This window comes from Schistocerca cancellata, chromosome 9 (assembly GCF_023864275.1).
Source record: "Schistocerca cancellata isolate TAMUIC-IGC-003103 chromosome 9, iqSchCanc2.1, whole genome shotgun sequence".
Lineage (NCBI taxonomy): Eukaryota > Metazoa > Arthropoda > Insecta > Orthoptera > Acrididae > Schistocerca > Schistocerca cancellata.
In genome coordinates, this window is record NC_064634.1 from 173,545,061 (window position 1) to 173,558,153 (window position 13,093).

At 40.8% G+C, this 13,093-nt stretch overlaps 1 protein-coding gene across 1 annotated transcript in view; it reads right to left on the minus strand.

The window, feature by feature from the left end:
* LOC126100740 (lanC-like protein 3) overlaps window positions 1-13,093 on the minus strand; it is a 97,185-nt gene that overhangs the window by 83,152 nt on the left and 940 nt on the right. The window lies entirely within an intron of this gene.

Consider the following 13,093-nt stretch of genomic DNA (forward strand, 5'->3'; position numbering starts at 1 on the left):
CGCATGTACTCAGCTGCGCCTAGCCAGCAACGATGCACGACATCTCAGTAAAGAAACCATTTCATTTACTGAGACAAAAACGAAAATTTTCCAGTTTTTTTTTCTAATTTCTCTGATATTTCCCAGACACTTTCAAAATTCCCTGATTTCCAGAACTTGTACAACCTAGATATTACTTTGTTCATTTCCAGCTCCTCAATTTACCTTTTCTCACAAAGTTTTACACCCTCCACCCCAAACTAAGGGCATGAACATTTCCCACAAATCAGCAGCAAAGAAGGGAGTGCCTGTTGCTAAGGTGAGGCTTGCACAGTTACTGAAAACTGGCACACCTTTACGAGTAAATATAGCTTAATAATAGCTACAGTTATAGGACCATGAAATGGTGCATCATATTAGGTATTTATAGGTGGGTCCATTTTGCCTTGATTTTGGCAGCAGCAGTCTTCTCTGGCTTATAACTGGTTTGTTTTGTTTTTAAGTTGACCTTCCAGTTTGTAACTCCTCTATTAATATTTCCCATTTGGCAGCATGGATACAATGTCATTAACAAAGAAGGTTTCCAATTGTGTAGTTTCTGTGACAGAACTTTAGGCCTGCAATATCTGCACCATGGCTCATCCTAAAGACCAAAGAAAGAAGCAAGGGGTTGGCTGTTGCTGACTTTTTTGGCTTTGTTTTACGTAGGCTGGTGTCCTCTATGGCTAAGGTGAGAGCACAAATCTGAAATTGTTTCTATGAAAAGTGTGAAGCTGCACCACGGTTTGAAGTCTGTGGTGATCTTTAGGCCTTCCTGCAACTCACTGTATAAATAATTTCAATGGCTGAAGGAAAGTAAGGGCATACCATACCCAACATGACCATACCTGACAAGAGCGTAGCAATATTTAAGCCAACAGTCAGTGTTGATAACAACTTTACTTTTTGTAGATGTGTACATTCAAACTGTTCTATTGTTCTACAAGTAATCAATAACCAATAATTATTTCAGCAGCAGCAGCAGCAGCACCAGCACCAAGGGTGACTATTTCTGCTTCAACTATAAAATGTGAGGAATATCTACAAATATGGTACCAATTTCAATCATTGACAGCAACAATACTATCAGTAGCTCCATAACCAGCTCCACCAGCATATAAGCTTTTCCAAAAATCAAAGGAGGACTTTGACTCACACATGTCACCCCTTCATGAACTTTAAGATGCATTAAAATACACGCAATTTGGCCTCAAGTAGATCACTTATCCTGCCATGGATGAGGCTAAAAATACTCTTAAGTGTTGAGAAAAATGCCACCCACTAACCCGATCTCATAGCCTTTTGGTGAAATCAATGATTTTCTGCTCATATTACAATAGGAAGAGCCACATCCCTGTAGCTTCACTACAATTTTATTAGCTATAGCAGCAGCTGTGACAACCAGACACGGTCACCAACCTGTACAGACATATAATTTTATGTTCTTAATTTCTGAGTGTTAACACAGATTCTCTCACATGTGTCTTCCAATAATTAAGAATTGAAACTAGAGGTTGGGTTTGGGTTAGAAAACGCACTGAAGAGAAGGTCATTACAAAATGAGGACAAGTTTGGATTGGGCAAGAATAGGAAAGACATCAATTGCATTTTAACAATGAGAACCAACTTAGCATTTGCCCCAAATGATTCAGGAAAACAAAAACTAAAATCTGGATGGCTGGTAGAGTTTCAAACCCCGTTCTTCCCAAATCGAAGTACAGTATCTTATTCATTACATCACTATGATTTGTGCTGTAACTATAAGATTCCCTGGTAGTGAAAGTCCTAGCAATTGCACAAACATTCAAAATGTTAGAAATTCCAGTGCTAGTATTATCGATATCAGCACTGCATAAAAGTATGCACCAATGTTACTCACCACTGACTTCGGCAATGTTCTCAATGTCAAAATGTTCCACACTCTCGTACAGATGCTACTGGTACATCCTAGCATCTTCATTAGGTTGTTTTTGGATGTGTGAGAGGATTTACTGATCCTGCAGCGACAGCGACCAGTAGTTCTGTACAGTGTAGTATGTGAGTGTTTCCCGCTGGTGTCGTGCCGCGAGTTTCGATTTCTCGCTGTCAAATTAGTGCCATGCCAGCCACCAGGTGTGCTGTGTTTTGTCTACAAACTTCATGCCGTTTACTCTTAGTTTACAGCAATTTATATGTTTATGTTCACTTTATGCTGAGTTCAGTGATTGCACATAGACCTTATTAACAAGTCAACAAGAGACTTATTCATTCTCTTACGAGTTTGTCTTGGCAACACTGTGTCTAAATTACATTCTGTAGTATTTAACCTACAAACGAATAAATTCATTGTCATCCCAGTGAAGGAGATATCATTTGTGCGTTATTTATTTTTTATATAAAGAGGCAGGCTAATGGTTGGATGGGCCAGACCTAGCCCTATGGTCAAATTGGTGATGTTGGTGTGATTTATGCCTGCCTGACGCACAAATTAGAGAAAGTACTATCGCAGAATGATGGAAAATCCTGCAACGACCAACACTGCTGTGTCCACACTTCCTGTAAAATTACTGCCTTTCTGGCCTCACAACCCTCCACTCTGGTTTGCTCAGATCAAATTAAGTTTCTTCTATTCAGGAATAACTGCCGATGCCACAAGTTTGACATTGATTGTGAGCCAACTTTACTATTAGTATACTGCTGATGTGCAAGATGTGATGACTTTACCACCAGAGAGTGGTTCATACGACCATCTCAAAGCAGAGCTAATTTTTCACGTATCTTCTTCACAAAACTAATGCCTCCGCCAAGTCCTGATGCACATCAGGGATTGCGAACTATCCCAGTACTTGCGGCATTTGTGAAGCAAGTTTGACACTGGTATGTTACTGCACATCCTGCTGAGAACCACCTGGAGTAGTCAGTTGCCACCTGCCATTAAACCAGTCATTGTATCACAATTGAACATGCCTTCAGATGCAGTGGCCTAGCTAGCGGGCAAGGTGTAAGACACGATATAACCCATGCTTATCAATATAACAACTGCACCCGTTACATTGGTATGCATGGGTATCTGCCACGCTATTGCGCGCTGACTATGATGGTCTGATGGCAAAAATGGACGTACTGACACAGCAGATCGGGCAGTTGTTATCTTGCTGTGATGCTTATGGCTGATCCAGATTCCAGAAGTGCTCACACAGCAGAATGTCCACTGCTTTGATGACACCTGGGACAGTAACACAGCAGAAGCATGTTGGTACCACAGCAGATTTGGTGATCACGCACACTGCTGTACACACTCCTGTAGGTATCTAAATGCCAGCAGCAGTCAGATGTAGACGCTTTGTCTGATTTCTGGTCTGAGTCACTGTGTGCGTTTGTAAGTGATCGACATAAAGGACAGAAATACCTGCCCAACAATGTTTCCAATCTGTGTATCTTCCTGCGAACAATGATACGCTGGTGCAGGCCAAGTACATCATTCAGTCTAGCTGCTGCAATTCTTGTATTGCAACATACAGAACACTGCCAATTTGAGCAGATTCTACACCTGTACTGGGCATTTGTGTGGGACTTCATGATCAGGACGTCACAGAGTCGATGACAGAAGCAGACTTCCTGGCATACTACAACCTTCTGCCTGATATACCAATACAAGCCTGGTCGTCCAAACCACCGTAATGATACCTGCGGGATTCCAGCACCTTGCAACCACCCAATCCGCCAAGCTGACTGAAGCCGCAGACGGTGAGTACACAACTTTACCTTGAGATTTTCTGGCACTGACGAGATCACCAGATATGACTAAAGATGTGAAACATAACATCAGGTACTATATAAAGACCACTGCAGGTTGCCCGATATCTTGTAGGCCATGATAGTTAGCCCCAAATCGCTTAGCAATTGCAAAGGCAGAATTCAACAGCATGATTCGAGAGAGCATCATGCAACCGTCTAGTAGTCCTTGGTCTTTACCACTGTTATCTAGTGCCAAAAAAGTGTGGTGCATGGTGACTTTGCGGAAATATAAAGCTGCAGTGGCAGATCATTATCCAGTGCTACAACTCTGTGATTACTCCATGCACTGAGTCTGCCAGCTTGCACAACATGCTGGACTGCACCAGAGCTTACATGCAGATACTTGTCGCCAAGGAAGACGGCCATAATTACACCATTCAGCCTGTTTGAAAGCAAGTTCATGACATTTGGCCTCAGGAACGACGCATAGATATGACGGAGATTTGTCGATTTAGAGATGCAGGACCTGCCATTATGATTTGCTTACCTTGAGGACATTTCTGTATTCTTGGGCTCACCAGAACATTGCCAGCTTTGTGTATAAGCTTTCAAACAGCTGACAAATACAGTGTTGTTCTCAACACAGCAAAGTGTATTTTTGGACAGCGACAAATCAATTTTCTTGGCAACCACATTATTCCTTCAGGCTCCATACTGCTACATGAAAAAGTGGAAGCCATTCTGAAGATCACTTGGCCTTCCACAGCTAAGGAGGTGTGATGATTTCTGGGCATGCTAAATGTTTTTCATTGGTATCTACCAGTGGCACCATAAATTCAAGAACCATTAATGGCTGTGCTCGCAGGTCTGAAACGCAAAGGGAACACAGCAATAACTTCAACAGATCACATAACTGCTGCATTCAAACACACAAAAGAAACGTTAGTGAACACTGCATTGTTGGTGCAACACCCTGAGCCAAGCATGCTGTTAGTGTTGATGGCAGATGCGAGCCAGACAGCTGTTGGCACTATTTTACAACAACACGATGTCACATGGAAACCTCTAGTCTGTTTCTTGCGAAACTGTCAACTCCTCAACAGACATGGAGTGCATATGCCCACCAACTGTTTGCGATACACAAGACCGTCAAGTACTTCTGACCTAAGATGGAAGCCCATTAGTTTACAGTCTTCAATGACCATAACCCACTCATGTTTGTATTTTGACAGTACAATGTACACTGTTCGCCACAGCAGCATAACCAGATCATGTTTATCGCACAGTTCAGCACAGATATCCAACACATATCTGGGATAGAAAATGTGGTAGCAGACTGTCTCTTCCAAGTCAATAGAGTCTCCACTACTGTCTTTGCAGATCTCGCAGAAGCACAACGTACTGACCAGGAACTGCAAGAGCTGTTGCAGGAAACAACTTCATTGTTAGACTTGTGATTAATCAATGTTCCCTGGACTGGGATCCAGTTAAATTGCGATGCGTTATCAGGAAAATCTCAGTCGCTTTTACCAGCAAGATTTTGGAAAAATACTTTGGTTCTACTTGGCCCACAGAATGCATGCAAACCTGATCTGGATGGTTCCCTTGCAGAACTGGTGTATGGAGAGTCACTATGAGTGCCTGGCAGATTTGTAAATGTGGCTTCGCAGCCTTATTAGCCTGTCACTCACCTTATTAGAGATCCTGTTAAGAAGATCTGACCTCCACAGAGACAGAACTGTAATCCACAGAGACTTCAGTACATGCACACACATAATGTTGCTTTCTGATGGTGTCAAACCAGACCTACAACCACCATACACTGGGCTGCACCATGTCATCACAACGGGAGATCACACCCTGTATGTTCTGCTAGCTGTAAACGCACTACCATTACAATAGTCAAGGTCAAGCTGGCTTTCATCTTCAATGAGCTACCCAAAACGAGACTCAACGAACAATGACTCGCCTAGCACCTGGTCCAGCAACAGCAACTCCAGCAGCAGCACCAGTCACGACTTTAGCTCCAGGGGACCAGCGCACTATCAGATCTGGTCGACGCGTCCACTTCCCGGTCTGTTTCCTTGTCAGCACTCTGCTTCTGCCGAGGGGGTTGTTGTTGCGACTGCGCCCAGCAGTTCTGTGCACGAGTGTTTCATGTGCATGTTGTGCTGCGTGTTTGATTTTGCACTGTAAAATTAGTCCCATGCCAGCTGCCAGGAGGGCCATGTTTTGTCTATAAACTCTGTGCCGTTTACTCTTAGTTTATAGCAATTTATATGTTCATGTTTACTCTATGTTGAGTTCTGTGATTGTGCACAACTCTTAGGAATGAGTCAACAAGAGTCTTATTCGTTCTCTCATGGGTTTGTCTTGGTATACACTACGTCTAAATGATGTTCTGTATTACTTGACCTATGAACAAATAAAGTCATTGCCATCCCAGTGAAGGAGATATTGTTTACACTTTATTTATTTTTATCCAAACAGGCAGGATAACTGGTCAGATTGGCCAGACTCAGCCCTGCAGCCAAACTTTCATTGGGAACCTACATATGGATACTGTCACCCACATCAATACAGATTGCACCAATGGAAAATACCAATGACATTTGCGTAAAATCAGCAATCTCTGACTCCTCTAAAGTTATTCTTTATGTCACAATTGCCAATCCAATTTCACATACGCATTACGTGCATGCTTCACTATCTCTTGTACATCTCCAAATCTGCATCCACATAGGATCTCTGCCAGTGGCACTGCACACCATCACATAGTCAGATGCAATAATTAGCCTATTTCAACATAGATCAGTTATAATTGCTCCACTGTTTCTTTGGTAATAAATCGTATGATTTCAGTCAGGAAGTCTTTGTTGCATTTGGTTTCACAATGATGCATGTTATGAACAATTCCATTTAAGGTTCTGGACAGCTTCTGTTAGATTGTGCTATGAATCATATCGAAACACATCAACACACACAATTTTGCCACTTACTCAGTGCCTGTTGTTGTTGTGGTCTTCAGTCCTGAGACTGGTTTGATGCAGCTCTCCATACTACTCTATCCTGTGCAAGCTTCTTCATCTCCCAGTACCTACTGCAACTTACATCCTTCTGAATCTGCTTAGTGTATTCATCTCTTGGTCTCCCTCTACAATTTTTACCCTCCACGCTGCCCTCCAATACTAAATTGGTGATCCCTTGATGCCTCAGAACATGTCCTACCAACCGATTTCTTCTTCTGGTCAAGTTGTGCCACAAACTTCTCTTCTCCTCAATCCTATTCAATACTTCCTCATTAGTTATGTGGTCTACCCATCTAATCTTCAGCATTCTTCTGTAGCACCACATTTCGAAAGCTTCTATTCTCTTCTTGTCCAAACTATTTATCGTCCATGTTTCACTTCCATACATTGCTACACTCCATACAAATACTTTCAGAAATGACTTCCTGACACTTAAATCTATACTCGATGTTAACAAATTTCTCTTCTTCAGAAATGCTTTCCTTGCCATTGCCAGTCTACATTTTATATCCTCACTCAGTGCCTATCTTGTTTAAATATGCACTTAAAACAGAGTACGGCAGACAACAGGCACTGGTCCATAACCAGTATCATCAGCCAATTTTATAAAATGTACATCCAATCACTAATTCATATTGCATTTTTCGTACGAAGAAGGCACGTGTTTCTAGAAAATAGACTTAGCTGACACTTACCTGCAGTTAATATTCACCAAAATATCTCAGAACATTTAGTAATAAGCAGACTAACCTGTATCACTGTAAGCACATGGCTTTCAGGACTACAGAAGTGTCCGATTTCACCTGTCTGCTTTGACCCATGATGTCATCAATATGGCGGAAATGGCTATTCTAAGTGTCTCCAATATGGCGCCTATGATATCACTACATACACACAGCAACAAATAAATGGCAAATACATATAAGTAAGACAATAACATCTCCCTCCAAAAATACAGTCAAACTAATGAGGCAACCACGGGAAACTGGTGGTTTTAGGGAGGGGACAAGCTAAATATAACAGTAAAAAATACACACCATGATCCCAAAACACACAAGATGACAAACAAAAAAATAATAATTACAAAACCTGCAGGAATCGGACACTTCCCTTGACCTATATAGGTCAACGGCAGCTGACGATACCAAAACACAAACACCTACAGCAAAAACTGCGGAAATTGGAATCGGACATTTCCCTTTACCACAGCTGATGGTACCAAAACACCTATACCTACATAACACTACGAAAATTAGAATCGGTCATTTCCCTTGACACACACACACACACACACACACACACACACACACACACACACACACACACAGAGAGAGAGAGAGAGAGAGAGAGAGAGAGAGAGAGAATGCCATCAAACCCAACAAGACGACATCTACAAACATGACCAACTCAAACTCCGCGCCGTAATTTTGTCACTTACCACAACACCCTTACGTCATGAGTCAAAGCAGATGGGTGGAATTGGATGCTTCTGTTGACCCCGGCTTTCTTCATTGCTAGTGCATCTGCAGTTTTCTGGTGGCAAATGGAATACAGATATAAAGTTATTGCTGAAGCCTCCTGAAGTAAGTATTACGAAAATCTACAGGCCCTGTTCAGGAAACTGGAAGCAGCATAATACACAAACCCGGCTATGTACATTATTTATCCTCCTACAGGCAGAGTGGCTCCAACACTTGTTGCCAGTTATATATCAAGGACCCTCATCTGTAGTGGACCTAAAAGAAAATGGGCAGATTCTGACTCTTATGTGCAACAACAAGTGCATGGTCAGAGGAAGATGACAGTTGTCTACGTATGCTGCCACCTGGTAGCACTGCTGATTGGGGCCATTACCATTACCACATTGAGATATGCTGGGCCTTTCCAGTTTCTACAAACTGGAAAGGGTATGTGACGGAGTTCTGAAGCCCCATCTCCCTCTAAGGTGATTTCCAGTTTATTTGTTCCACAAATATCCACATTACTTCCCAATGTCACAACTCTCCTTGTAAAATGAAGCTGTTTCAGCAATTCTATTTTAATTTCAGTTGGATATAGTGCTCATCTGACAAAGAAAGAGAAAGAAATGTATTTGATCTACTTCTCTGCGCAAAAGTGCTCTTGCAGACTTATCACTGATTTCAAGAGCCATCCAGAAGTAGTTGAGAGCAGTGGCAGCAGCAGAGGGGGGGGGGGGGGGGGGGATGGCAGATTTCCTCCCTTTTTACAATAAAATACACTCAGAAAAATTAGCAGTCTCTGCTATACTCCACAATCTTTCAACTCTGAAGTCCATGTCACTTGAGAGTGAGTCTGCAATAGCTTATCTGGTGACTCATTTGAAATACTGGACATTTATAAATTACCTTATTTAATCCCATTTTCATCCAATGAGTAGCTAGAAGGAGAAACTAGGCACAGAGGCAGAGTTCCACAAAAATTTCTTTTTGGTGTAACCAATTAACCACCAATTTTTGTTCTTCAACCAACATTTATTTCGGGGTTGCCTGATTGACACAGAGAGAACGATATAGTTTAGTCAACCCCCACAGAAGTAAATCAGGGCACATGCTGCTCTCTTTTTAAATTTTCTTGTATCTGTTGTGCCAAAAAACAAAGCATTCAATTGAGTCCCACATTGCGCACAGAGCACTGCTTCCTTGCAAACTTCACATTTTCTTTGTTTCACCTACATAGTGCTTTCAATTAAATGTCCAGTCCCAAAGTCACGAGTACAACTGAAACATGTGAAATCGACACCTTCGAGTATGATGAAAATATTGCCCTTTTCGGAGCAGAAGTAGTGGATCATTGAGCAAGAAATGCCCTCGTCACCATCTTCTGAATTTGAGCAATGGGAAGTTTTTATTTGTGAGGCAGCAGATGACGTGGGTGATGACCACTGCTATGTCTATTGCATTGGTAAATAATGGGAAGTAAAATTTCATACCTCGAATTCTCACAGGGTACTTCTGGACATTCCAGTCCAATTTGTATTCTGCAAACGATCTTGGCTGTAGAATTCAGCAGCTTTGTTCTATCTCTTTAGTTGCCTTAGTAGATGCAATGTCTTGTGGTGTGACAAGAGTTTTACAACACTTTTATTTTTCCATGTTGCTGTCATGAATTCAATGCCACCTTTGTTTCTTTTTCATGCTGTTCTACCTTCTATGGGACAGTTACTCATTCGAGCAGTTTTCTCATTTCTGAAAGCTCTTTAATTAAACATAATATTGTGAATAAGTTGTCAAAACAGATTCTGCAAAGTTCAGGAGATTACAGAACAGAAATCATATTCAGCATAACTGATCTGCCCTGTCTGGAAACTGAAATACCACTTGAGTCCTTTGATATTACTACACAGACTTGACATACGATAACAGTAACTGCTTCGGAAACACCATATAGCACAGAGCGAGGTGGTGCAGTGGTTAGCACACTGGATTTGCAGTGGGGAGGATGATGTTTAAGACCAGCATCCGGCCATCCTGATTTAAGTTTTCTGTGATATTTCAAAGTCGCTTTAGGTAAATGATGGGATGGTTCTTTAGAAAGGGCACAGACAGCTTCGTTCTCCATCCTTCACTAATCCTATGGGACCAATGACCTTGCTGTTTGTTTCCCCCCACCAATCAAACAACAAATCAACAGCACATGCCCCACGGTTTGAAACTGAGTCTCACTGGCTTCCCAGGAATGAATTGTATTTGATAATGATGTCCATAATATCAAACCATTTGCTGATAAATGCTCAGGCTATCAGAAAAAACTTGAAATTCCATCAAATTCTTATTTAGAAAGTCCATCATGGGATGAATTTCTAAAAGTTTATCCCTTCCATCAGCTGAGATCCCAGTCAGAACTTGTGTTACCATTTAAGTGAAGGTTGTGCTTGATCTCCAGATATCTGATGCAGCTTAGACATTGTCATACGTACTTCATGTCAAACCCTTGTCTTCATTCCAATATAACTGTTCCTGTGGGAAAGTGTGGTATTCAGTAAAGTGTAATATCCCTAAAAACGTTTTTATGCATTTACTGGATAAATCAAAGCAGTGATTATTCTTCTATGTAGCATACCAGACATGTTCACAGGCAATCAAGTCCAGTATTTGTTCATCAGTTCTTCAAAGCACTTTAATGCAGACTTTTCTTTTACTACTGCTACCAAACTACATTATCTTCGTTCAATTTCTGCTAAATCAGGGTAGGTTTTATTGCAAGTTGCATCTTCTGTTGTCCAAATAGAGTGATATCAGCTCTCATTTTCTTCTTGTAATGGCCTGCATTTTCCTCATCCTCTCTTTCTTCATTAGTATGAACTTCCAAGGAACCTGGTACATCAGCTGGAAGCGTATCTTCCAATATATTTCATCACCACATCCAGGTAGCTTGTCTTTACAGTCTGAAGGGAGCTAGCCCATGTCAATGGTCTCATTCCCTTCATCCTCATCATAAGAAGAAGCCATGAAATTTGTGTCATTTACAATTCCTCCAACTTGCCTTATAGAAATTGCTTTATACTAATTCTCTGGGCCTAAGTGGGAAAAAGAAAATGTTTTAGGTGGAACATGCCATGAGCCCCAAATGGGGATCGAAATTCAGAGAGCAAAATAAACCTCAGAAATAATCGAATAATATATTCTACAATGATTACAGAACATACCATTACTGTAAGTTATTTACATAATAAATAACTTACACTGTTTTGAAAATGTTCAACTCTTGTAATTCTGAAAAAATTTACTTCTTCACACAAATAATCCTGTACAACTTACTCATTTAACAGCAACCAACTCACAAGCAATATACAAGTGTGATAAATGCCAAGACAACAATGCAAAATACTAACAACTGCTGCCACCATTATCTGAAATACAAGGACAGAGCCCCAAATGAGGATCATGGCAGTTAATGGGTTAACATCACATTAATAGTAAGATCACTAGCGTATCCTTTATCAGCACTAGTGGATGAGAAAATGAGAATTAACAGACTTTAACACAGCTGAAGGACCTATTCTGCCATTCACAGGACGTGACTTATGGAAATCATAGGAAACTATGCTTGCATGTAGTGAGTCGTACTGAAAAATAGAACTTTGCAAGTCTAGTGTAATTGTGATGTAGAAGTGTGATGGCACGTGTCCATTCTCAACATCTGTTTAATTAATTGGCATACTGCATAAACCAGATTATGAAGGTAAAAAACATTGTACTTAATGGGTACGGGCCTATCATGTAATTCAACCCAGACATCTGTCAACATAGTATAATGTAAATGGATACATAAAATATCTACTCAACAAGCAGCGGCAGGGAAACACACACGCTAAAGTATTTAACGTTTACAAGCTTTCGGAGCCAGTGGTGCCTTCTTCTGCCAGAAGAGTTGAACGGGAGGGAAGAGGGATAAAGGAAACGGACTGGAGAGGTTTAGGGAAAGAGTTACAGATCAGAAAAGCCACTCAGAACTGCGGTATGAGAAGGAAAGACTTTTCCTTATAATACAGAGTATGTATATTTGACATCTCTCTTTTTGCAAATTATCTATGGGAATAATTCTGAATCATGAACACCAGGGTACCGTTACACATCTTGAAACTGCATAGTCACCAAAAATTAAAGAGAGTTTAACCCAAAAAAGGCCATCCTACTCTTTTCATTAATATTCCATTCAGTGTGAATGAAATAGAACACTGAAGTATATCCTACATATTTTTATAGACAACATTGGTGAATCTGATGCTTATGTGAACTGTACATTAGCATAATGATCAGCATACACTGCTGTTCAAGAACTTCACACAGAATGTTGTTGCTTGTTTTCCATCAGAATATTTTATTTCTGTTTTGTGATACCAGTACTACTGAGCTATAATTCTGGAAAAATGTATTGGGTTTGTTATGCCTTTCTATGGAACTATATAAATTTGATTGCATGTAAGTCTCATAAATGCAGTTATTAATTTTGTAAAAACTGTAGTTTTCCACTTTTTTGTAGTTCAACATCCAGGCAACATTGAGAGTTAGGGCACAAACATATTTAAAAATGAATAATGAAGTAGTAATGGGACGAAGCAGGCATCCAGTATCAGTAGGTACTGTTGACGCACTAACTGTCATCTTAGGCTTATTGTAGAGCCACCCCCTTCTGGTTAGGGTATCAACCGTCGCATGTGTTTCATGTACAACAAAGTATTTTTACAGTCCGTGAGGCACATTGTTCTACAGAGTACAGACCATACCTCCGTGCCTTTATGCCTAGCCTATTTTTCGCCAACTTTCAGCTAAATATATGATGGCTCTGTAAGACATTACCAACATTTC